We start from the raw sequence: 27085 nt of genomic DNA, 5'->3' as shown, positions 1-27085 counted from the left end.
CTAGTGCAATGGTCCCTCCTTTCTTCTTTCCTCTCTCCATCCTCTCATCATGCTCTATTTCAAGATCATAAGTTTTCAGGATGCCATACATTCTCTCCAAAGTAAACTCCTTATAATCTTGTGAGTTTCTTAATGAGACTGTCATTGGTTTCCATTCCTTTGGAAGAGATCTAAGGAATTTCAGATTGGAGTCTTTTATCTGATAGACCCTTCCATGCAACTTTAGAGCATTTAGCAGTTTTTGAAACCTACTAAAAATGTCAGTGAGAGACTCACTTTCTTCATTATGAAAATGCTCATATTGCTGAATCAGTAGCTGCATTTTGTTTTCTCTAACTTGCTCAGTGCCATCACATATGATCTGTATTGTATCCCAAAAATCCTTGGCAGTTTTACAATTGATAATGTTGTCAAACATATCACCATCAACTCCATTAAACAGGATATTCATGGCCTTTTTATCCTTCCTGACTTTTTCAATATCAGGATCAGACCATTCATGCCTTGGCTTGGGGACAAATGGCTCATTTCCAGTTGCAGTTCTCATTGGAACATGAGGGCCTCTTTCTATGCAGTCCACATATGCCTCATCTTGAGAAAGCAAATGAAGATGCATCTTTACCTTCCAATGATGGTAATTATCTTTACCAGAAAAGGAATCTTAACTCCAACATCCTTCTTGTTCATCTTGCTGTATTGTTTTGATCTTTAAACTCTTTGTTCTTCAAGAGCTTGCTCTGATACCAATTGTTAGTCCCTTAACAATGTAACAAGAATTTCAGAAGGGGGGTTGAATGGAATTCTTGAAACTTTTTCTTTAATAAAAATGTTTTAACTCAAATATATATATATATAAGTGTGAATTGATTAGCAGAATGCGGAATAGTTACTTGAAATGAATCAAAACACAAGTAATTAAAAACAAGAGTCTTTAAAAACTTTCTGGTGAAACTAAAAATGAGAGAAATGCTAAGAATACAGCTGCTTACAAAATGATAACAACTAAGAATGAGAGAAATGCTAAGAATACAGCTTACAAATGTTTCTCTCTTGGTTGCTTAGTTCCTTAGTTACTATTCTATTGCTGCTTCTTGGTTTATATATCACAAAGATTATAAAGTAATAAGACAGGATAATAAAATAAAAACTATCAAGTCTAATACAATACTACTTCATTACTCTATTCCAGCATCTTTGAATATCTTCATAATATCATGGAAATGGCAATGCTTCTTTGTTCTCGAAAATCCAGTTGAATAGGCTACCACATTCCATTTGCATACACTCGACGCATGTGACTGTGTTGTCACTGTCAACAGATATTTGAATTCTTTATCCGTCGGGTTTATGATCATCCGTCGAGTTATTGATCATCCGTCGGGTTGTTGATAATCCGTCGAATTCATTGTTGTTTATCCGTCGGGTAGCAATCAGGCACTTGACTCCATTTCATTTATGCATAATTACAAGACATCATTTATATACAATTAATCAACCTATTCTGCATATCTAGTTAAAGTCAACATGACTTAAGTACTACTACATATTCTAAACAATATGTATGCAGAAATGTGCTATAGACTTATTGTTACATAAGCTACTCACTCGATGGATAATAAGTCATCATCCGTCGGGACTAAAATGAGTTATCCGTCGGGACTATAATCCTTATCTGTCGAGTGCTACATTTTCACTAAGTAAAATCTACCAAGGTGTTTTGTTCATGAAATCATCAAGTACACAACATATACACAACAATATGCATGAGTTTAAAATATTTTTGCACATACAGTTTGTGGGACTTATCTTGATTCCTCTCTTAGGATAATTTCTGCAAAAACTTTGTTAGATTTTTCATACATATAGAGACACAATGGTTATGTAACAAAAGTTAAGCATTTGAAAAATTAGGGAGTCTAAATTAGTCTAAATTTCTTTAATTTCTCTTCCCCTTTTATTTGAAAGATATCCAAAAAGTAGTAACAATTTTATCATGGTAAAACATTATATGTGGGGCATGTAATGGTATTCAAGTAATTTATATAAACATGTAATTTTAAATTGTTTCTTCCCCTTTTGTTTTACAACATTTGATGGCTAGAAGTTATATGTGAATTATTAGCAACGTGAATTGATAAAATTTAATTTGTATCTTTAGAAGATGAAAGGTTCGTGCATTAATTCAAATCAGTTGCATATTTTAACCATGGAAATTCGTTTAAGTGCACAGAGTATTTAAAGAAAATGAATTTCATTTACAGTTTATATTAGAAATACAATGTGTTTAACATTTCTGTTTGGATCTAAAAGATACTATCATATTTGAGTTTATAGATTTTTGATCCTGTTTAAGCATACCATGACAGTGTATATAAAGATATAACTCTTTTTCGTTTGAAAAATCATGGTAAATATTTCTAATTTATGCGTGTTTTATATGGCCTTGTTGCATGCATGTTTTTCAAGATTGAGGAATTGACACCTGGTTATTTGATTTCTTGTAAATACATACAAGTTGGTGTAGTTATGCTAAATACACTTGTAGAATATCGACTAAAGTTATAATATTCAATCCTAACACAATCTAATTTAAGTATCAGCAAATATTACATGTCAAAGGACCTAATACATTCTAATCCAGTGCTTTTTATCAGATAAAAAAATAGCAGTTTATAAAGTTTTGAATAACAAAGTATGGTTCGAGTCATTCCACATCCTAGGTTTCACAGCTAACTGTAGTAGACATGATGATGTAATGTGAATAAGATAAGCAAATAGTGCCACACATGATTAAAGAATGATGCACGATACTATTATAAGTCCAAATCTTAAATAGTGTGTGACATAAAGTTGATTTGCAGCTTACTCTACAACCCATGACCTATGCAAGTGACAAAAAATGCATTTAAGAATGTGCAGAAAGGATGAGTGCATATATGTTGTCACTTTTTAAAAAAATTGATTTTCAAAATCTGGAACCTTTTTGGTTTTAATCAAAGAATGTCACATTTATTTCTTAAGGCATTTTGTTATTAATGAGGTGCAACCAGGAGAATGTTATGCACATTTAACACATAATAATGCATCATATATTTATGCACAATCAGTTTTCATTTATTCAAGCAGCACTCAAGGTTACACAATACACAGATCATTAATATCAGGTATATCAGCTTAAATGTAACAGATGTAAATGAATATTCCTCCTAAGGTTCTAAGTGGCCATTAATACAGCAGTGATGCAGATACAGAGGTGCACAAGGTTTCCCTGCCAGGTCTTACTATGAGGGCAGTGTGTGCTTGTACCTTTTAATCTAAAAGATTAAAGCTAGTTATGCATCCAGTCAATCAAATAGTACAATACACATTTACCTTTCTTGAGTTACACCAAGTCATACTCACATATAGAGTGCATAAGATAAGAAACATTTGTAAGTGCAAGTATAAAGTATGTGTAATTAACCCATCAGGATAAAGTTCAAAGAATCAAGTAACATTTTATCATTGTTGATACCTTATCATAGTCTTTGTATAATTCTTATTAGACAAACACAGAGCAATTGATTGATCAAAGTCATTTAGTTTGACAGAACTTGTACATATACAAATGACTTATTATTAGTTTAAGAATTTACAACAGTTTGTCTACCAGTAGGTTTATAAGTTGTACTCAATACTTATAACAATTAATTAGATTATTCATACCAAAATGCTCATTTGGATTTATAAGGCCTTTTCACATAGATTTAGCATAAATGGAGTTACAATTATCTCAACAAGATTTTAAGGTTTTATGTTGAATTAACTTAATCACATATGATACAATACATGATAAATTAGATTTCATTTTATATACTAATATCAATATAGTTTTCAACTAACCAAGTTCCTGTAACTTTGGTAGATCATTTATTCATAATAATTGATTTAACTGAATCATTGATGTTAATGAGACATCCTCTATGAAACAATTAAAGTATCACAAGATAAGTACTTTCAGTAATAAGACAAAGGTTATGAATACAAACAAACCTTTACTTAAAGAAGACACATACTTTTTATACTTATCTAAGTTTTAGCTCAGTTAATTAATAAGAGTTTGTTTATCAACCAACAATTAAATCAAGAACTCTGACCTTAATCCAAGAATTGAGCTATTAGAAAAAGACTTTTAACTCTAGTGAATCTCAATTCTTTATCAAATACATATCATAAAATCAGTTCAACTTCATCAAACACCAGTTACTCATTACACTTGATTCTTAATAGAATTTATATATATTGGACATCATGAATCAAGTTGTTAACTAATCAATATATGAGTTAAGTTCGAATTTAGATACTTAATTTTATATTTATTTTCCACTTCAAATATTGAAGCCAAAGTCCACATTCACATCACAGTCGAATTCAACTTAAATATGTCACAAGTAATATACACAATAATCAAATCCAACTTGACCAAGTAAAATCAACACAAATTATATGTACCAGTCATAACCACATCCCAAGTTCATGTTCTTAATTCGAAGAAAAATCAATCAATCAATTTGAACACAGATTCACAGAGATCGAAATGTGGACAACACAAGTTCATAATATTTAAGAAACTAATTGATGAACAAATCCATACTTGAGCCTAAAGCATGGCCTGGCTATTAGGTCTTACCTGGTTGACTCAGTCGTGGATTGAGTCAACATCCAATCGCCGATTTACCTCGCATGTAACCGTGTTCTATCTTCTTCGAGTGGTTTTTGTAATTATTTCGGTCTTCTCCTGTAATTAAACTCAATAATCATGTTAGGTTTACATAAAATTGAATCAAAATGAAATTGAAAGTATATATATGTTAAGTGGCATTTATATCCACTTAGAATGTTTCGTAAAGGCTCGAATTCGTGTTTTGTACTCAAGTTATTTGCGTATTCGATGTGTTTTTGTAGTGTTTTGCATTTCAAGGCATAATCGGAAGAAGAAAAGATTTTACATTATTTTTATGCTAGAAGAATATTAGGATGGAGCCTCGGTCAAATACGCGAAGAAACCAGCAAAAGAAATCAAGAAAATTAAGTTTTAGCAGAAGCACAGGGCGGCCGCGCCCAAGTCTAGAGCGGTCGCGCTCGGTTTTCCAGAATGTTAGGGCGGCCGCGCCGCTTCAAAGAGCGGTCGTGCCAGGTCGAATTCTGAGAATCCTAATTCTATTATGAGACTAATTTTCTGGACTTCTATTCGATTTGGGATGCTATATAAAGACTCTTTTAAGACATTTTTCACAACAGAGACTAAGGAGAAGGCAAGGAGAAGACCTAGGAGCACAAATACAACGAAAGAGAAGAAAAGCTTATTTTTACTCGTGATTCTTTGCTTAAGTTTTAATCTTGGATGCCTATTTTCTTATTTGTTGAACCTATTACTCTCGATTACGTACTTTGATTATTTATTCAGTTTATAAAGACTTAGTTTATTATACCATGTTTTCATCAGAACCCACGGTGATGATGAGTTCGATTATGAACTAATCATTATCGTGGGGTTCTAACGGATTTACTTATGGTTTTCAATAGTTAACTTGTTTTGATATCTTAGTGTGTGGAGATTGTATGATATCCTAATATTGGTTGTGCTTATTCGTCTTATGAGCATCACGAACTTATAGGATAGCGTGTTAATCTCTATTGAAGTGACAGTGAATATAGAGGTTTAAAACTTGTCATGCTAGCATAAGTTCATGTATTTGTTATACATGATTCGTAGGTAATTTTAACTATCTTATTTTCCCTATATAATCACGACAGATAACTTATGCATTAAACCTTTATGTTGTCAAATTCTGTAGACATATAGGGTATCAACATAATTGGTGTCTATTCAGCTTCTATCTCTTTTGTGGATGTTTGGTAGTAGGGTATTCGTACAACAAAAGTTAGCGTTTACTAGATTCGTGTTGTCTGATTTGTTGTCATCACCATTACATGCTAAGGTTAAGAACAATGACTTTGAATGAAGTATTTAATGAAGTTAGAATCCCATATTTGTCTCATATAAGTAATTCAACCTTAATTCTCTTAGTTAATGTTAATTAGTATTCCCGTGCTTCTTATGAAAAATGACCTTAAGTTATCATTATATAGCAACCCATGCAGATTAGAAGTCCAGAAAATCAGTTCTCTACTTGAAACAGAATTCCTGAAAAATGGCCTGGCGCGGCCGTGCGCAGTTCCAGCACGGGCGCGCTGTCTCTTTGTAGTTCTGGCGCGGGCGTGCGCTATCACAGCGCAGGCGCGCTAAAATTTTGGAATTTCTTCTTCTGCTTGTTTTATTGACTGGTTTGAGATGACATCCAATGAGCAATCTATTCAAGACACCTCCCTAACACCATTGCAATGCTAAATCTCCTTATTCCTTTATCTATGCCTGAAATGCAAAACACTACAAAAATGCATCAAAAACACAAACAACTCGAGTACAAAATGTTAGGTAATGAATCACACACAGAGGGGGGGGGGTGAATGTGTTTTTCTGATTTTAGGCTTTTCGTGAAAGTTAATGGTTGAACAAAGTAAATTAAATCTTGTATAGAAAAGTGTTCATGTAGAATTTAAACTTGCATAAAATGAAGAACACAAATCTTCAAAACTCACTCAATTTTTATATTAAAAATTAAGACTGTTTTGCTACAAAATTTCTAAGCTCTTTGATGTTAAAGAGCTCAGCTTCTTCTTGAGAGTGATACAAGAGATTTGATCTAAATTGTTACATCTAACTAGAGGACCAGTGTTAACTTTATAACTCAGTTAACTGCTGGTTTGCACAGTGGATAATAAACATGCTATTAGCTTTTCTAAACTGTTACTTGTCATTTCTATTTATAGAAAAGCAAATCTTCCATTTCTGGCTTAACATATCTTTAGCATCCTTCATCATCCTCTGTCAGTTAATCTTTGCTATTGATCTCGCACACTCTTCAAGCTGCTTTTTGTAGACTTGTCAATCCAGCTGTTGGATTGTTTTTTGATTGTTTATCTTGGATATTAAACTGATCTGCAATTCTGTACTTTGAGACTGTACTTCGAGATCTCAAGATTGAATTAATAGAACACTTGACATCTCGATAAGTACATAGGCTTATCGAGATCTCAAGCATTCCATATTGAGTTTGACTTGTAGAGGTCTTTAGCTTGTCGAGATCTCTAGTCTTCACATCTTCACTATGACTTATTGATAACTCTGAGTTCTCTAGTGAAGGAATGACTTGTCGATATCTCCAATCTTCTGTTCTTTAAATTGGCTTGTCGATATCTTCTTGAGTTCTCGAGTAGCTTTTTTGACTTCTCCTTTCCCGGTGGATATTGCTCATCTGTCGAGTAGATATATAGCTCATTTGTCGAGTATATATTGTTCATTCATCGAGTAGATATTGCTCATCCATCGAGTAGATATTTCTTATCTGTCTATACTCTCTGGAGTTCTCGAATGACTTCTCTATAACATTAAATATGTGACTTGTAGAGATCATGAATTAGAATATTTTTCTCTAAACAGATTTATTCAACTCCAAGCTTCTTCAAAATTCTTCTGAGGCATGATCTTCTTGATCTTCTTCCAGATAGAATCCTTAGGCTTGATACTATTTTAGGAAAAAGGCTCTAGTCTGCTCCTTTATATTTTTACAGACTTTAAGTGTTACAAGTACAAAATATAAATTAAGATAACAATACAACTTACTTAGGGTTGAAAAATTGTCTTAGTCTTGTTAAAGTACAGGCATGTCTTTAACAACAATCTACCCCAATTTGTGAGAAGATTGCTTCACACAAATTCATGTCTGTTAAGAAGACTAACCCCAAGTTTAAAACTGATGGAAGATAAAATTAAAATATAAAGCTTGATAGAATTATAGCTTGTGCAACATAAGATTCACCAGGTTCATGATTACAAGAATCAGGTAAAGACGGTTTTTACATCTGCTTCTTCTCTAAGTTTATTCTTCAAGTGATCAAGAATTTCAAGTTCTTCTATGATGAGTGTTCCACTTAGAGCTTCCACAAGTTTTTGCCTTGCTGCCTTAGGGTAACCCTGGTCCAGATACTCTTGGCTGAATTTTGAGAATCCACCAACTTTGATGTTTAGAAATCTACCATCTTTAGAAATTTTGCTCATTCCTTTTGCTTTCAACTCTTCTGATCTTTTTATAAACATATCTATTTCTTCATCATGTCTCCTTCTTCTTTCTTCAGCTTCAGCCTTATCTCTTTTCTTTGTTTCCTCCCTTTCAATCAACCATTCAGCCAAAGATGATCTCCATGTCCTTGTAACAGTGTCCTTGCCTTTTAACAAACTTAACACTCTCTTAATTTTTGCAGGAGTCAAAGAATCTATTAACTTTTTGTCTAGAAGAGTGAATGTACCATCCTTAAAACATACTCTAACTTCTCTCAGGGATACAACCCAGATTTTAACAATTTCCTTAGCTGGATGTTGGAAATGTCTTCATCTGAGGTGCACCAATTTAGAGGTAGAAAGTCAGACTCCTTAAAGCAATTACAGATGGCCCTTTCAGTGACTTCCACTTCCTTTACAGGCTTGACTTTCTTAGGCTTTCTCCCAACAGATTTGAGCTTGAATTTTAGTGAAGGTTTGGCTAAAGGTAGGGTTGTCATTTTCTTGAGATTTGTGAGGCTTGAGGTGATTGGAACTTTTAGGAGGGAGTTGGCAGTTTTTCTATAAAGAAATTTTGGCTTAGATGTTTGGGAAGGTTTGATGTTAGAGATAGTTGATATTGTAGGTTGAGCTAAGGTTTGAGATGGTTGTATTTGGATTTTTAGGGTTGTTTGAGTTCCTGAATCATCATGAGGTTTTCTGCTCTTCCTCTTCCCTTTTCTCTTCTTCTCTTCATCTTTCTTGTCATCCTCATTCTTCTTGTCACCACCCTTGCTACTAGATGGCTTACTAGACTGACTCAGATTTGAGCCAGAAGGATTCTGATCACTCTTCTTGTGCTCATCATCATCCAAGTCATCATTGTTAAACTGAGTTTTGGGCAAGTTGACTTCTGCATTGTCCAGATATCTCTTTAGTAGCTTTATCATTTCCAAATCATCATGGTTCTTATTTTTTTTAACTTGTAAGCTAGTTCCTAGGATCATGATAAACTTCTCATTACTCCTGACACATTGTTTAGGGATATTGAAAAATCTGAATTGTTTGGTAGTTGGACAGATGTATGCTATACCCTTGCTTGGCTGTAGATAGGATTCTGTAAAGACAGCTACATGAGCATTTTTTAGTGAAGTTAGTAGCTTGGTATCTTCACGAGTTATAACTCTAACTTTGATGATAAAGATATCTAACTCAGATGCCCACCGAGAGACAAGGCAATTGAGAGACACCTGCATACATCTGTCTGTCCCTGAGTCATTTGCATTAACCACTATCCTATCCTCCAGAAAGTTGTCCTTGACCTTGACCACTCTTATGAAATTGATTGTCTTATCCAGGGCCTTTTTATATGTGAAGTGATTGTTGTGGAGAGAAGCTTTTAAGGCATTAAGTAGTTCTTCAAGCTCTCTGCTCAAACTAGGTCCTTTAGTAGACCTAATAAGTCTCTCCTTGTCAAGATCAAGTTCTTTAGCTTTCTTACCAGCACCCTGAACTTGATGTTGAGACTACCTTGATTGTGCCAACTTGGCCTCTATCTCCCCCTTAGTCTTGTTGGCAGGCCTGAGAAGGGGAGCAGGAATTTCAGGCCTTACTTGTTCAGGCAAAGACGGTAGTGGTATGTTGAGTTTACTTATGATGGCTCCTAAAGCTATAGAATTCTGCATTTGAAGATGCTTATGGGAATCACCAGAGTTTGGATATCTGTTTGTTGGCTTTTTATAAGAGATGTCAATGCCTCAACTTGTGCAGTGAGAGAGGAGTTGGAGTCTTTTAATGCTGTGACTTGACCCTGTAGAGACCGAATTTGCAGATTTGTTGAAGTGGATCCAGGATGATAAGAGCTGCTAGATGTGCCAAAGTGTTCTTCTATAGCCTCTTTGATCCCTTCCATTAGCAAAGCCGAGGGCTAAAATCTGCTCTGGTGAAGTTGATCCAGCTGAACCTTGGTCTCATTTGAATGAGTAATTTGGTTCTGGATCATTTCATGGAGATTAGTGAGCGATTGTTTGAGATTTTTGACTTCCTTCTCAATGGAGGCAAGATCCATCCCGGTCATTTGCTCAGAAAAATGTTTGAATTTAGAAGAGATCTGCTCTTGAGATGGTATGATCTTGTCCATTTTCTCATTCACCAGTTTTCTGATTCTGTCTTCATGGCCAATAAGTTTAATTTCAAGAGCCTTACCAAACAGATGAAATGCTTTGAGCTGAGCTTTGTATACATCTGTAATGGCATCATAGACAGCTTCTGGATTCAAGTCTTTTGCATTGCTGCTCAGAATAGTAACATATTCTTCTCGAAACCTGGCCAGAACTTGATTCATCTCTAAGGCAAAGTCATCAGACAGTCATGCATCCACATTCCCACCTGACTCAACATCATTGACAATTTTCTCTTTTTGCTCCTCAACCTCTTCATTGTAAGCAAGCATGATAGCTTGATAGTCTTGGTTGCTCATGTATGAAGTTAGAAGATTCTGTGAGATGTTGGCCAGTCCAGAGATCTGCGCTACTAGTAGATCATCTACAGAGGTTGGTTGAGAGGCAGATTCTTATAGCCACTGAGAGAGTATATGAGGTTGTCGAGTTTGAGAGGTGGATGGTTCATCAGTAACTCCTATGACTGAGATCACAGTTTGACTCACAGATTGCTCTGTGGTTTTGACAGTGTGTTGTTCTCCACTTATAGTGGGAACCTCCAATTGAATTGGAGAGGATTTAACTGGGCTACTGTCATGTATTCCAACCTCAAACCCTTGTGTTTCTTGCAACACACTAGCACTTGAATGTGCTATGCTTCCCTCTCATATGGCAGGATCATGGGCAAGTGTACTCCTAGCTTCAACTGCAGAGGCAATTTCTGCTAGGGTTATGAGGGGAGTTGTTCCTTCATGAGGAACTTCCAATTGAATTGGAGAGGATTTAGATAGCTCCCCCTCAGGAGTACTACCCTCAAACCTTTTGGCCTGTGAAGACTGTTTTGCACATGAAGGTGCATTAGAGGTATCCATGGGGTGTTTTATAAAGACTGATGAACCCCCCATGGTTGTGATGGTGTCATCAAGGTCTACCCCAGCATGTAGGCTCTCACCATCTGAATGAGGTGTCTTGGTGGTGAGCAAAGCTTCTTGAGCTAAGTCACTTGATTTTTGGTGCACTTGAGAAATAGATTCAAGTGGAATTGGAATAGAAGAAAATTTAGGTAATAGAGATTGTTGCTCAGTTGTGAGTGTTGGCAACTCTCCCTGAATAGATGAGGGAGCTTCAAGGGATGTCCTCTCACAATGTGTGCCTTTATTATTTCTCCTACCATACACTTGAATTTCTTCTTGTGCAGGTTGTGCAGACTCACTCCTGGTTGTTTTTACAACTGCATCCTGTTGGGAGGATGTAGAGGAGGATAAAGTGGTTAGCTCAGTTTGTTTACTCCCTTTGGATCTTTTGACCAGAGGTGGTTCTTTTTCAGCTCTCTCCTCACCACTCTTAGTTATCACAACTAGGTTTATCCCCTTTCTCTTCCTTTTACTGACCTCACCTTTTTGGGAAGATGAGGTAGTTGGTTTCCTAGCTTCCAAAGGTTGTGAAAGAATGGTTGCAGCATGGGAAGATCCCTGTTGGTAATCCTGTGTTTGTACTTCCACAGGTTTAGGAATCATAGTTATACTAGATTGTGCATTAGATCTCATGTCAGGCATAGGATAGGGATAGGTCCTAAATCTCTCCAACATAAATGGAGTGATTTTCAGATTTACATTCACCTTATTCTTTGTAGTAAGTGAGCCAGATATTATTTTGGACACTTGCTTACAGTTTCCTATTTTAGTACTATCTATACCATTCAGTAGGTGTATGTCAGCTACTTTATTATTTAAAGTGGACATAATAAATCTAGGAAAGAAAATTTCCTTACCTATAGCTGTCAGAGGCATAACCAGCCTGGTTGCAAGTTCTTCCAGGATCAGCAGACCAACATTCAGGTGTATGTTGTGGGCAATTGAATACACCAGCTTTTGCACAATACTTGAGATATTGTCATATCCTGGTTTTCTGCAAGTAAAGGCCCTTACTACAGAGTCAAAGATGAATGACCACTCCTTCCTTAGATTGGTTATGTTTAAGCTTGACAGGTTGATTCTCCCACCATAATTAATGAAGTCCATGAACTCAGTCAGCTCATCAGGAGTTGGTACCTCCATCAGATTCTCAGTTGGCAGCCCCAAGACTCTATTCACATCTTGGTCATTGAATTCTATTCGTTGGCCTCCAATTGTGCATGTCACCACCAAAGAAAGAGAGTTATTGTGAACATCAGTCCTCACTAGAACTGTAGTCCAGAATTCATGCAGCACATCTAGATACAGTACTGGATTTACAGTCAAAGCACCTGTAAGATAGGATTCAGACTGCAGGTTCACAAACCCCTTGAAACTATCAGGAGCTTGGTTTGCATCAGTGAAAGCAAGATAATTGGTTCCTTTCTCTGGGATAAATGTCCTAGCAACATTTTGGGCCATTGTTGATTGATGAAAATGTCCTGGAGATTAATCTGCTGCAAAACATTAGCTGAGTTCTTGCCTTAGGATGAAGAATTGAGCATTCCAATTTCACTTATAAGTCTAGTGAAAGTTGCTTCATCCAAAGGTTTAGTAAAATTGTCAGCTAGTTATTTTTCTGCTGGTACAAAAATGAGATTAATGCTATATTAGGATATAGGTCTTTGAAAGACAAAAATGACATCTTCCACTGGAACTCTTTTTGTCAACCTTCCATCCAGTAAAATCTATATCTGTGAGTCCAACAGCTCCATAACTAATTCCCTTGGGATACCATAATCCCAAGTTGAGCTTCCTTCCCGTATCTGAAGATCCTCCTACTCCCCCTGAGGTTGTGCAATCAAACTCAGATGTATGAGATGAGCTTCTATTTCCATGATTCTCTTGTTGTGTAGTTTCTTCATTTTCTTAGTCTGACAGACCTCACAAACTTCAACTTGAGCAAGCTTCATCTTAGGCATGTCTCTTACCAACTCCTTTTTGACAAGGTGTTAATTTTCTTGAAAGTCAAGTGAGACAGATTTTTAAGTCAGAGCTTGTTTATTTCTCCTGATACTTTGGTGTATAAGAAACAAATACCATCCTAATTTGTTGAGTCAAAATTTTCAACAAACAAGCTTCCTTTCTTTGCTCCCTTCAGAGCAACTTGACTGGTTTTCTTACTGATAACAATGCATTCTTCTTGTTGAATATGACTTGAGACTATTGTCTACAATATGCTAATTATGAAAATATTCACTTCAATATCATCTACCAGTGCTACATCATTTAAAGACAACATTTTCAGAATAATCTTGCCATATCCCATTTTGAATCATTTATTGTTGTCTCTAAAAGTCACCAATGGGCCAGCTTTCTCTTCAAACTGTGATAGCAGGGCTCTACCACCAGTCATATTCCTGGAACATCCACTGTCTATGATCCAGATGACTTTCTTGACTTGCCCTGCACACGATGAGTCTTAAGTGTGTTTGGAAACCCAAGCAGTGTTGGGTAGTTTCTTCTTGGTAACTTGTTCAGTAGAAGTAGAATGAGTAATTTTAGACGAAACAGAATTCAGTGATTGTTGTGCATGTTTTCCTTCTAATGTAGACTCATTTCTTGATTCTTTAAGGTCTACTTTCAGTTTGTGGCAACTCTTTATTACCTTCATGTTGCAAGGAATGCAGTCAAACTTGTCACAGAATGAATAGGGATCATTAGAATTTGCTTCATTGTATTTGCAAGTTCCTTCAGATGGCTTGCTAACAACCTTTTTACAAAGGTGAGTTAGATGATTTGAAGAGCCATATTTTTCACACTTCTTTCTAGGAGCATTTGCAACATAAGCAAAATTATTGCTTTTGTTTATCCCTATTTTCCCATTTCTATTTTTCTTTCTCTTTCTTGCATCTTCAGTTTTGGTTTCTTGAACATGAATCTTGGGACTTTGTTTGTTCATGAGTTTCTCTTCAGTATTGGAAGACTGAACTGATTCTTCAGTTTTGTTCTCTTTATCTTTATTAGCAATTTCTTGCTTGATACTCAATTCTTCTTCACTGAAGTTGACTACACATGCTTTGAATATAGGTGCATTAACCTCTTTCAAAAAGGTTGGAGCATTCTCAGTCTTCTTGGCTTTCCCTTTGTCACCTACATTTTTCTTTTTGTCACTCATGTCATCATAGTCAAGGCCAATAGCAATTTTTGCACATGGCTTATTCTTCTCATGATACTGTTCGACCAGTTCAGATGCATTTCTGAAAGATTTCATCTTTACTTCATTCTTTTCTAGCTTCTCCCTTAACACTACTTCAATTTCATTTACACACTTGAGCTTGTTCTTGAGATAAGCATTTTCTTGTTTTAAAGCTTCAAGCTCAACTAACAACAATTCAGTTTCTTGCTTCTCACTCTCGAGCTTCTTATTTATCTTTGTTAATCTGCTAACTTCTTCATTAGCAGCAACCATGGTTGTGTGAATGTGAAACATTTTTGTGCTCATCTTTTCAACAGTTTCCTTGTATTGATTCACGTTTAAATCAATAGTGGTAAGAGTTGGTGTATGTGCTTTTGATGAGGATGATTCACCTTGCTCCAAAGCCATTAGAGCCTATTTTCCAACTTCCTCATCTTCATCATTATCTGAATCATCCCAACTCTTTCCCTCCGCAATGTAAGCTTTGCTCTGTTGCTTTTTCAGAAGAGCTTCATGCTTTGCTTCCAGTTCAAGATAAGCATTGTATTTTTTTACCTTCTTAGGTTTCCTGCATTCCGTAGCAAAGTGGCCTAGTTCATCACAATTGAAGCACTTTATATTAGATATGTCAACAGATCTAGTTTTGTAACCACTCTTGCTGTCAGAATTTTACTTCCCTTTCTCTTTGTAGCTGTTGTCTTTATTGAAGGATAGTCCTTTATTTGTGAAGTACCTTTGCTTCTTTACTCTAATGTTAGAGAATTTTCTAGCTAAATAGGCCATTGACTGATCTAGCTCATCCAGTTCTTCAAGAGTGTAGAACTCATCATTTTCCAACTCTAGTATGACTTGCTCCTGTGAATCATTTGTTCTCTGCTCACTTATTGAGGCAACATAAGTTTGAGATCTTAGTTCATCATTGAAGGATTGGCTTTTATTTACAATTAAAGCACTTGAGCCATCCACAACATGTCCTTGACCAGATCTCAACGATTGCCTTTGTATCATCTCAAGTTCATAAGTTTTAAGAATTCCATATAGAACGTCCAGAGTTATTCTGCTTAAGTCTCTATCTTCCCTGATTGCTGAGATTTTCTGTTCCAAATGGTCAGGGAGAGTAAGCAAGAACTTTAGATTCACCTCTTCAGCTTCATAGTATTTGTCATGAAGTTGCAAGTCATTTATTAACTTATTGAATCTTTCAAACACATCAGTAATGCTTTCCTTAGGCTTAGCCATGAAACCCCCATACTGTGAAATCAGTATCCTTCTTTGATTAGATCTAACCTCCTCAGTTCCTTCACAGAGTATCTCAATCTTCTTCCATATTTGCTTGGCAGTGTCACAATTAACAATATTGTTGCACATCACATTGTCAAGTGACTCTATCAATATCAATTGCAAGTTGCCATCCAGGGAGACTTTCTCCTTTTCAGGGTCTGAATACTCAGCTAGATCTTTAGGAGCATAATGAACTAGTATGACCATGTCTCCATCTGTAGATTCTTCAACTCTTACCATAGGAATGAAGGGTCCATTCTTGAGGATCTGAATGTGGAGTGGATTGGCTATCCTGATAAACAGCATCATTTTCTTTTTCCAAAGAGTGTAGTTAACTTTGTCAAAGGTAGGGATTTTGATGCTACTGATTTTCTGTGTATTCATTCTTCCAAGATCTTGAATCTGTTTACTTTCAGATTTTGCTCTGATTTCACTTGTTAGGTAATGAATCACACATGGGGGGGGGGGTGAATGTGTTTTTCTAATTTTAGGCTTCTCTTGAAAGTTAATGGTTGAACAAAGTAAATTACATCTTGTATAGAAAAGTGTTCATGCAGAATTTAAACTTGCATGAAAGAAAAAACACAAATCTTCAAAACTTACTTAATTTTTATATTAAAAATTAAGACTGTTTTGCTACAAAATTTCTAAGCTCTTTGATGTTAAAGAGCTTAGCTTCTTCTTGAGAGTGATACAAGAGATTTGATCTAAATTGTTACATCTAACTAGAGGACCAGTGTTAACTTTATAACTCAGTTAATTGCTGGTTTGCACAGTGGATAATAAACATGCTATTAGCTTTTCTAAACTGTCACTTGTCATTTCTATTTATAGAAAATAAAATCTTCCATTTCTGGCTTAGCATATCTTTAGCATCCCGTGTTTACTTTGATCTTCCTCTGTCAGTTAATCTTTGCCATTGATCTTGCACACTCTTCAAGCTGCTTTTTGTAGACTTGTCAATCCAGTTGTTGGATTGTTTGTTGATTGTTTATCTTGGATATTGAACATATATGTAATTCTGTACTTTGAGACTATACTTCGAGATCTCCAGTTTGAATTAATAGAACACTTGACATCTCGATAAGTACATAGGCTTATCGAGATCTCTAGCATTCCATATTGAGTTTGACTTGTAGAGGTCTTCAGCTTGTCGAGAGCTCTAGTCTTCACATATTCACTATGACTTATTGATAACTCTGAGTTCTCTAGTGAAGGAATGACTTGTCGATATCTCCAATCTTCAGTTCTTTAAATTGGCTTGTCAATATCTTCTTGAGTTCTCAATTATCTTTCCTGACTTTTCCACTCCTGGTGGATATTGCTCATCTATCGAGTAGATATATAGCTCATCCTTCAAGTAGATATATAGATCATCCGTTGAGTAGATATTGCTCATCTAACGATTAGATATTGCTCATCCATCGAGTAGATATTACTTATCCCTCGGTACTCTATGAAGTTCTTTAATAACTTCTCTATAACATTAAATCTGTGACTTATAGAGATCTTGACTTAGAATATTTTTCTTTAAACAAATTTATTCAACTCCAAGCTTCTTCAAAATTCTTCCGAGGCATGATCTTCTTGATCTTCTTCCAGATAGAATCCTTAGGCTTGATACTGTTTTAGGAAAAAGACTCCAGTCTGCTCCTTTGCATTTTTACAGACTTTAAGTGTTACAAGTACAAAATACAAATTAAGATAACAATACAACTTACTTAGGGTTGACAAATTATCTTAGTCTTGTTAAAGTACAGGCATGTCTTTTACAACACAAAACACCAATTTAAGCCTTTATGGATGTTCTAAGTGGATATAATTGCCACTTAACACACCCCCAAACTTGAACCGATGCTTTTCCTTAAGCATAAACAGGCTCAAAGAACGAAAAATAAAAATGCATGAATGCAAACTACATGTATGCAACGATCCCCTCAGAAATACTAAACCAACCAATGAGCAACATCTCAACAAATGCAGTTATTCATACAAAGATTAATCAAACCTCACAAATCAACTCACAAGCCATAAACGTGCATGTGTGTAGATGCTTAACAGATATACTATCGCAACTAGATCAATAATCATGACTCACTACTCATCAAGGCAATCATAAGGTTATAAATAGAATAAACGCTAAACTCAAAATGGCTGACAATACTTCAATTCTTATATCGGAGTTATACACGGATTCACGCTTTTATTGATAACACTTAACAACACACATATGTTTATTTGATTGTGCAATGAGTGAGGTCAACAAAATACTTATACAATAATACCCATGTAGCGAGCGTCAGGTTAGTGGATCCCAAACTATAAAAGCCTTATGTCACTAGGCACAAAGTCCCCCAATAACTCAATAACTCGAGTATTAAAGAGCCCACTCGTGATCAATTATGAATCAACACATATATTTTTTTTCTCATTTTTTTTCTCATTTTTTTCCTTCTTTCTTTCTTTATCAAAATTTCTGAACGAGTGCGTTTCGCTCCATCTCGTTCAACATCACTACACTCGCATCAATATCACAAATCAATCGGTAAAGTAAACTTAAGGAATCATGTTATAATGCAAATGCATGAAACTTTATGCAACATACTCACATACAAAATAAAAAAACTACTTACATGGCAAATATGCAACTATATGAATTAAACTATATGAATTAAACTATCATGAATATGCAACTATATGGACATACACAAACATATATTCCTTAACTACCACCCCCAAACTTAACATATTCACTGTCCTCAATAAAGGTAATAGTAAGGAATCAGGCATACCTACTCAGAATCAGGATCATCACCCTCAACGGGCGGAGTGTCAGGAGTGTCAGGAGGTGGGTACACAGAATCCTCACCAAAAATTGGCTACTGGATGCCAACTCATGTGGCTCTGAAATCAGTCCCCAACGTCTGAGTGAGATCATGTGCAGACCTACTATAGATGTCATGCATCACATCCATCCTCCTCATCATGCGCCTATACTGCGCTGAACTCAAACCAGCACTGCCCTCAACATCCTGCCACTGCTGCTACTGTGAAGAACCGGCCTCTCCCATCTGATGTCTCTATGCTGCTCTACTAGCCTGAGCAAAACCACCAACATATGTCTAATCAGCTGGTCGTCCACCCGACAAGTGATCATAAGAGTAACCGAGCCCCTTCTCATCAGCCTTTCCCCCATACCACTACTGCATCACTGCTATAGTCGAACTGTCAATCGGGGCACTAGAAAACTACAGCTGCTCGTGTGCTGGCCAATAAACTCCAACTGCCACACACAGCTTCATCACAATCGACGCATACGGAATAGAACCCATAATGCTCCCTCGCAGAAACCTTAAAATTCCCTGAAAAATAATGGACCCCAAGTCCACATAATCACCCTGCAGAATACCCCACAACAGCTTTTCCCGGTCCACCATAACATCATACACATGTGATGAAGGCATAATGTTAGCACAAATAAACGAGTTCCATGCACGGGAATACAGAAAGTAGCATACTCGTTCGACCCCTTCTTAAACATCCAATGAGTGTCAGGAACGCAGAGAGTAGCAACAATCATATCCAATCAAAATCTTCCCCCGTCTTCATCATCCAATCATCCTGACCCAGTTGTCTCTCGTGCTGACTTATCACCCTACGAATCGCATCCACAGTATAATCCACCGTCAATCCCCTAACCACCAAGTACTCGTTTTTATCCGCCTTAGAGTTCACGTAAAACTCATGAACCACACTCATGGGCACAACAGCGGGTGCCTCACAAAAAGCAATCCAACCCATCTCCACAATCATCTCAAGAAACTTACCATATCTCCCCGATGGCAGAAAACCTCGCTCCTTGGCTACGGGCTTTGAAATGAGCCTCGTATACTCCGCCTCAGCCTCTCGAGTAGCAAACCTGGGCCTTACACCCCCAATACTAGAAGAATCGGTGGTGCTGCTGCTAAATTGGGTTCTTTGTCTCTTAGGTGCCATTGAAATCGAATAAGTTTAAGAGAAAAGATATCAGTAAGAGAGATTTAAAGTTTTGAGAATTAAAAAAGTGATAGAGAAGATTGTGTATAAGTGTATGTATATATAGGGTTTAGGTATTAGAATTAGTTTTAAATAAGAAGTGGGAATTGATTATGGGAATAATGGGAGTAATAAGGTAATTGAAACTGAGAAGGAAATATGGAAGGTGGGAAATGGAAATTTGGGTATAGCCTGATTTTGTTTTTGATTTTTCGATTTTCTGTTTTTTTACAGGGGTGCAGGCCGTGCCCCGCCTGGTATCGCGGCCGCGCCGTCTCTAGAAATTCAGTGCGGCCACCCCGCTTCCAGTGTGGGTGCGCGCAGCTTCTGTTCTTTTCAGCGTGACCGCCCCGCCTTTAGCGCGGGCGCGCCGTGCTTCTGCCAAAAATTCCATGCTTTTCCTGATTTTTTGATTTTTTGTGTTTTTTCCTCCTTTTTCCTCCTTCTAACTCCTACTAATGTAGAACAAGCTTGGGTTGCCTCCCAAGAAGCGCTTGGTTTACGTCACTAGCTTGACGTAGAATGGCGAGATCAAGTGGACAATAAAACGGCACTAACCACCTCACGGTTTGCCGTATTCCCATAGTAATGCTTCAACCTTTGTCCATTTACCTTGAACGCTTGGCCTAGATCATTTTCAAAAATCTCCACCGCTCCACGTGGAAACACAGTTTTGATAACAAACGGCCCTGACCATCTTGACTTCAATTTTCTAGGAAAAAGACAGAGACGAGAGTTGAACAAAAGAACTTGTTGTCCCGGCACAAATGATTTGAGCACTAGACCCCTATCGTGCCACCTCTTCACTTTTTCCTTGTACATTTTATTGTTCTCATATGCTTGAAGCCGAAACTCATCGAGTTCATTCAATTGAAGCATTCTTTTCTTACCAGCTGCATCCAAATCGAGGTTCAGCTTCTTCAAAGCCTAATATGTTTTGTGCTCTAGCTCAATAGGAAAATGACATCCCTTATCATAAACCAACTGAAACGGAGACATGCCTAGTGGAGTCTTGTATGCTGTTCAATACGCCCACACAGCTTCATCCAACTTCAAAGACCAATCATTTCTCGATGGACATACAACTTTCTCTAGAATACGCTTGATCTCTCTGTTAGACACCTCAGCTTGACCATTAGTCTGAGGATGGTAGGCTGTAGCAATGCGATGATTCACATTATATCACTGCATCATAGCAGTGAACTTGCGATTGCATAAATGCGATCCCTCGTCACTGATTATGACTCTTGGACTCCCGAATATTATGAATATCTACTTATAAAGAAAATTAAGCTTTACCTTTGCATCATTCATTGGCAAAGCCTTGACTTCCATCCATTTTGAGACATAATCAACCGCCAATAACATATACTGATTATTGCAAGATGACGCAAATGGCCCCATGATGTCACTTCCACAAACATCGAAGACCTCAACATCGAGCAGAACATTAAGAGGCATCTCATTCTTCTTTGACATATTACCAACATGCTGGAAGCGATCACACTTCAAAACGAACCGATACGCATCCTTAAACAATGCAGGCCAGAAGAATCCTATTTGAAGGATACGAGTTGCTGTCTACTCTCCACTATAATGGCCTCCATAAACAGTCGAATGACAGTCTCACAAGATACCCTCCGTCTTGCTGTACAGAATACATCTCCTGATGATTTGGTTAGCTCCTTGCCTAAACAGAAACGGCTCATCCCACGTGTACCACTTCACCTCAAGAAGAAACTTCTTTCTTTGAGCAGAAAACAAGTCTGGAGGTATAATGTTGCTCACAAGGTAGTTCATAATGTCTGCGAACCATGGTTCTTCCTCTTGCACCCCAAATAATTACTCATCGGGAAAAGACTCATTAATCAATGTCTTATCCTGTGAAGCTGTACTAGGATCTTCTAACCGAGAGAGATGATCAGCGACTTGATTCTCAGTACCTTTCCTATCCTTGATCTCCAACTCAAATTCCTGAAGTAAAAGAACCCATTGAATCAGTCTAGGATTCGAATCCTTCTTCGAGACAAGATAGCGAATCACAGTGCAATCAGTGAAAACTGTCACCTTCATCCAAGCAAATAAGACCGAAACTTCTCAAAACCATAGATAATGACCAAGAGTTCTTTCTCAGTAGTAGTATAGTTCAGTTGAGCACCATTGAGGGTCTTATTCGCATAGTAGACCACATGAAATACGTTGTTCTTCTTTCTCCCAAGAACTACTCCAACTGCATAGTCACTTGCATCACACATCATTTCAAAAGGCTCATTCCAGTCAGGTGCAGTTATGACATGTGCTGTGATCAAACTCTTCTTTAAGATCTCAAAAGCAGCGCAACACACATCATCAAACTTAAAAAGGAACATCTTTCGCTATCAGATTGTACAATGGTTTAGAGATTTTAGAGAAGTCTTTAATGAACCGCCTATAGAAACCCACATGACCAAGAAAACTGTGGACTCCCTTAACAAAAATTGGTGGAGGTAGGTTTTCGATGACCCCACCTTGGCTTTGTCCAACTCAAGACCTTTAATATAGACCTTGTGCCCAAGAATAATGCCCTGTTGCACCATAAAGTGACATTTCTCCCATTTGAGAATCAGATTGATCTCAACACACCATTTGAGAACTATGCCAAGATTCTGCAAGCACTCGTCGAAAGAATCTCCGAACATAGAGAAATCATCCATAAACACCTCCATATTCTGATCAATCATGTCAAGAAGATAGCCATCATGTATCTCTGAAATGTGGCAGGTGCATCACACAACCCAAACGAAACTCTTTTGAAGGCAAAAGTACCGAACGGACAAGTGAATGTAGTCTTTTCCTGGTCTTCTGGACCGATGCAAATCTAATTATAACCCGACTAGCCATCCAGAAGAAAATAGTATTCTTGCCCAGCCAACTTATCATGTATCTAATCAATAAAAGGAAGAGGAAAGTGATCCTTCCTTGTGGCCTTGTTTAGCTTCCTGTAATCCGTGCAAACTCTCCACCCCGTGACTGTTCGAGTAGGAATGGGCTCATTCTTCTCATTAGCAACAACTGTGATACCTCCTTTCTTCAGCACACACTGAACTGGACTCACCCAAGAACTATCAGAAATAGGATAGATGATCCCTGCATCTAGCCACTTGAGAATTTCCTTATTCACAACCTCTTTCATTATCAGATTTAACCTTCTCTGTTGCTCAACCGTTAGCTTCCTTCCTTTCTCTAGCAGAATTTTATGCATGCAATAACAAGGGTTGATTCCCTTGATATCTGCTATAGTCCATCCAATTGCTGATTTGAACTCTCTCAGAATTTTTAAGAGCTTTTCCTCATCACTACCTAAAAGGTTAGATGCAATAATAACAGGAAAAGTAGATGCATCACCTAAAAAAGCATACCTCAAGTGCTCAGGTAATGGTTTAAGCTCGAGTGTGAGAGCTTCCTCAATAGATGGCTTGAGATGCCCCTCAACATTTTTGATTCTGACATTCCAAGAGATTCAAAAGGCATATACAGCCTTCGCTTCCAAGGAAAAGCATTCAAATAATACAACTGTTTATCACCTTCATCATCTTCACTATCTGAATTCCCTACAAGGCCTTCTCTAAGGCATCAGACCTCAGCATTTCATCAAGTTCTGAAGTAACCGCAAAATTGACCAATTCCACTTTAAACACTCCTCATTATCAGTAGGGAATTTCATGACATCGAATACATTGAAAGTCATATCCTGATCCAACACTCGCATAGTAAGCTCACCCTTCTGCACATCAATCAAGGTTCGGCCAGTAGCCCAGAATGGTCTTCCCAAGATTATGGGAATCTTTTAATCCTCCTCGAAAACAAGAATTATAAAGTCAGCATGAAAGATGAGTGTGTTCACCTTGACCAAGACATCCTCCACAATGCCTCGTGGATACAAAACATAGTGATCGACCAATTATAAGGACATATAAGTAGGCTTTGGATCAGGTATATCCAACTTCTTGAAGAGAGATAACAACATCAGATTGATGCTTGCTCCCAAATCACATAAACACTTGTCAAATGACAAGTTTCCAATGGTGCAAGGAATAGTGAATCTTCCAGGACCTTTAAGCTTCGGAGGCAACTTCTGTTGCAACACAACACTGCATTCCTCCGTGAGAGAAATGGTCTCTAAATCATCGGGCTTCACTTTCCTAGAGAGAATACCTTTCATGAAATTCGCATAACTAGGCATCTATTCAAGAGCTTCAACGAAAGGTATGTTGATATGAAGTTTCTTGAACACCTCTAGAAACTTCGTAAACTGCTTATCCAACTTTTGCTTCTACAGCCTCTTAGGAAAAGCAGGTGGAGGAATAACCTATTTCTCCCCTATATTACCCTCAAGAGGAGTGTGTTCCATAGTTTTCTTCCTTGGCTCAACTTCTGCTTTCTTCTACGCATCTTCTTCAGCCACAACTTCATCTTCCAAAACTTGAGATTTTTCGGGATTCACAACCTTCCCAGACCTCATTGTAATTACCTGAACCTGCTCTTTAGCTTCCTTCTTTCCTGGAACTTTTGTGTCACTAGGGAGAGTACCAGGTTGTCGATTCAGCAAGGCATTGGCAATCTGCCCAATTTGATTCTCCAAGGTCTTGATAGTAACCGCTTGGCTCTTACACATGAGCCTCAACTCCTCCAATTCAAATTTTCATTATCTTGACTTGTACCTCCATGGGGTAACTGCTGAAGTTGGATTTGTTGTCTTGGAGCATATTGCGGTTGTTGAAAACCAGGAGGGTTGTACTACTTTGCTATATACTGCTGATAAGGCTGTTGAACCGCATTCTGAGTGTTGCTCCAGCTAAAGTTAGGATGATTGCGGTTGTTCGGATGATAGGTGGCTGAAACTGGGTGCTGCAACCTCTGGAAGTTGCTCACAAACTGAGCGAATTCACTAGATATAGCACACTGCTCCGTCTCATGCGCACCAGCACAAAGCTCATAGACACTAGTGATCTGATTAAGTCCATAGTTAGCCAAAGAATCCACCTTCATCATCAAAGCCTTAAGCTGAGCAGCTATAGCAGTAGCGACATCCACCTCTAAAATTCCTGCCACTTTGCCTTGATTTAGTCTCTGAGAAGGGTTCTGGTATTCATTAGCAACTATCAGTTCAATTAACTCATAAGCTTCATCGTAGATCTTAGCCCATAAGCTCATCTGATGCTGCGTCAAGCATGGGTCTAGACTGTGCTCCCAAGCCATTATAAAAGCAGTTTATAATCATCCAGTCAGGCATCCCATGATGAAGACTCTTTCTAAGCATCTCCTTAAAATGATCCCAAGATTTACACAAAGACTCTCCTGATTGCTGCATAAACTGAGTAAGAGCATTCCTGATTGCAGCAGTCTTCACCATAGGAAAGAACTTAGTAAGAAACTTTTGAGCAAGATCTTCCCATTTATTGATAGAGCCTGGTGGTAGAGAATGCAACCAACATTTAGCTTTATCCCTCAGAGAGAATGGGAAAAGCCTTAGCTTTATAACATCTTCAGACACATTGTTGAATTTGAAAGTATCGCAGATCTCGATGAAATCTCTAATATACATATTGGGATCTTCCATCGGAGAACCCCCAAACTGAACTGAGTTCTGCACCATCTGATTCGTGCTAGCGTTGATTTCAAAAGTGTTAGCCGCGATGGCTGGTGTAATGCCCCCAAATTCGGGGTCAGGAATCTGGGGCGTCACGCCATCCTTCACTCATGTGTAACCTGTATTGATTCCATAATCCAACAGACCCCAATCTCGCGCACACACACAGAAGTTATAGCCTTAGAACTGATGTACAAAATGCAATCTTCTTTTATTACACTCAAATGTACTTTACAGGATCTTAAATAATTATTCGTAACCTCTACATGAAGTTACAATAATTACTACTAACATCTTATACCTATCTGGATACTTTGGTCCACCTGAGACAAAGCTGTAAGGGATTCTCCCCATGATTTCAAGTGACTAAGTCCCATGCCGGCATACTGGTAATCTGTTGTGTTGTGACATTTAAAAGAAAGTAAGAGTGAGCAATAATGCTCAGTCATAATAATCAACAGTATGAAAAGACTGTTAAAGGAAATTATATTACTCCGTACAAGGATACGTATTTATTCAAAGTAGTTTTCTTGGTGATACACACCTTTTTTCAAAATAATTTTTTGATTGACTTATTAGTATGCAAATACCTTAATGGCAAACCCAACTCCTAGGCTTGAGTTACGATATTGAATCTCAATTCCAATTGGAAGAATATAGGACATTCACTGGAGCCACCGCATATGATGATCAGTCATACTACGGAAATAGTAACCTTTTCTACTAGTAGAAGGACGACACCTTCGTATCTCGGTTATCACCCTTGGCGCATTCGGGCTACGTGTCCCATTTTGGGTGTACACATACTTCACAAGTTCCTGAGTATACAGAGTACCTTCGCCTGCGGTACCTTTGGTAGTCTCCCTAGTACACATAGTATTAGAGTCTACCCCTCCCTTATCCTTTAAAAGAATTCTATCATATCTCGAGAACTCGAACCATATCGAAGTTCCCCCAAGAGTTTTGCTTGTTGATAGAAATAGCTTATCTTATTAGGGTATATATATATATGTATACGTACTTCCGAAATTTTCGGAGGAAGTACTAAAATAATGTGAGTTGACCGTTGTCAATAGATAGATAAATGAGGGGGAGTTTCTTTTGAAACTATATTCAAAATATTTAAAATATGTCGAGATAATATTCTTCGACGATCTGGAATTATTCGAATGATTTTCTAAAATTCAGAAAGTATTTTAGAATAGGTTTAATGATTTTTAAATCATACTAAATCATTTAATAAATAATTAATAATTAAATAATAATCATTAAATAATTAAACCTTGAATAATTATACTTTAAAAGAATATTTGAAATAATATTCCTCAACTAATTTTTGTTTAAGAAATTTAAAGTAACCTTTAATAATTGGTCGAGTTTGAAATGAATCATCGTTAGAGAATACTTCTCCTATATTAAATTAATAACCGAAATAATATTCGTTGTTCAAGTAAAATATAGTTGAGGGAATACGATCTTTGAAAATCATTTTAATAAAAGTTCGAGGTATTTAATGTTTCGCAAGTGGAGATTGAGTCCCTTGGAATAAAATAAGTACAAACTTTTAATGGTCCAAAACATCTTCGGAATGAACCCCGAGTTTATACTTTATAAAAACTGACCGACTCTCGGTCTTATACCTTATATATCACGCTCTACTATAGCGTTTGTATTCTTAAATAAAACACCTCTGGAATACTTCCGGGTTTTCACAAAATTATACTAGCTGATCCTCGGTCTAAAATATAC

At 37.1% G+C, this 27085-nt stretch overlaps 1 non-coding gene across 1 annotated transcript; it reads left to right on the top strand.

Moving 5' to 3' along the window:
• The first annotated feature begins 24977 nt into the window (after window positions 1–24977).
• LOC141669617 (small nucleolar RNA R71) lies at window positions 24978–25084 on the top strand. Its single transcript, XR_012553885.1, has one exon. It is a non-coding gene; the product is annotated as a small nucleolar RNA R71 (small nucleolar RNA).
• The last annotated feature ends 2001 nt before the right edge of the window (window positions 25085–27085 follow it).

Source organism: Apium graveolens, chromosome 6, assembly GCF_009905375.1.
Source record: "Apium graveolens cultivar Ventura chromosome 6, ASM990537v1, whole genome shotgun sequence".
Lineage (NCBI taxonomy): Eukaryota > Viridiplantae > Streptophyta > Magnoliopsida > Apiales > Apiaceae > Apium > Apium graveolens.
The sequence above is the reverse complement of the archived record's forward strand: the minus strand, read 5'-3'. Positions and strand labels throughout refer to the sequence as shown.